The sequence below is a fragment of the Oryzias latipes genome, chromosome 5 (assembly GCF_053564925.1).
Source record: "Oryzias latipes strain Hd-rR chromosome 5, Olatipes_Hd-rR_3.1".
NCBI classification, from domain to species: Eukaryota; Metazoa; Chordata; class Actinopteri; order Beloniformes; family Adrianichthyidae; genus Oryzias; species Oryzias latipes.
Genome location: NC_136241.1, coordinates 6,255,419 through 6,256,356, shown reverse-complemented (window position 1 = coordinate 6,256,356; position 938 = coordinate 6,255,419).

The window sequence follows — 938 nt, the reverse complement described above, 5'->3', positions numbered from 1 at the left end:
AACCATTTTAAGATGTATTGTAATCTATTTGCTAGAAAGTACTTGTAGAAGTTAGGTAATTCTAAGCCTCCACAGCTTTTTGCATATTTTAAAAATTTTTTAGACTAATTCTTGCAGGTTTATTGTTCCATAAAAAGCTTGATGTAGATAGGTCTAATGTTTTGAACCATTTTAGTGGCGGTTGTGTGGGGATCATTGAGAAGAGATAATTAACTTTGGGTAAGATTTTCATTTTAACCGTGGCTACCTTGCCCTTAAGGGACAGAGGCAGGTTGACCCAGCCTCTGTCCTGAGATGCTGTATGGGCAACTCTTCTTACACTGCTGCCCCCGCGACCCGGTCCTGGATAAGCGGAGGAAGATGTATGTATGGATGGATGGATAAAATATTTATTTTTAACATTTTTATATTTATATTAAACATTTTGGTTTGCAGTTATAACTTTTACATTGAATTTTTTTTTCAGGATTTATATTTGTGTTGAGATTTTGCATTTACAATTAGATTTTACTTTTATATTTGTCAATAATACTTAGATTTAAATTTGGCATCTACATCTCTTTGAGTCACAGAAAATGCTTTTATTTGTGATAAACAGAGACAAAATGGGATATAAGTGTTGCACACATGGAAGGAAATGTTTAAATGTGGTAAAGTTGTCACATAATTTTCATGAGGTGAACTTTTACATTCGGTCCCCCACAGGCACCTAGGGTCAATTACAAGTAAAAATAATCATAAAGAGATCACACGAATAAGACAGGAGATAAATTCACAACAGTAAAAAAGCATATTTTACTCCTATTTAAACCCTGACTTTTATATTTTCTTTCAAACACCTGGAGAGCAACACAACTTTCGTTGTGCACACAATGACTTCTGAGCACAACAGGTGTGTGTTTTGGCCGCTAGAGGGCAGCAGTGGTCTAGTGATGCTT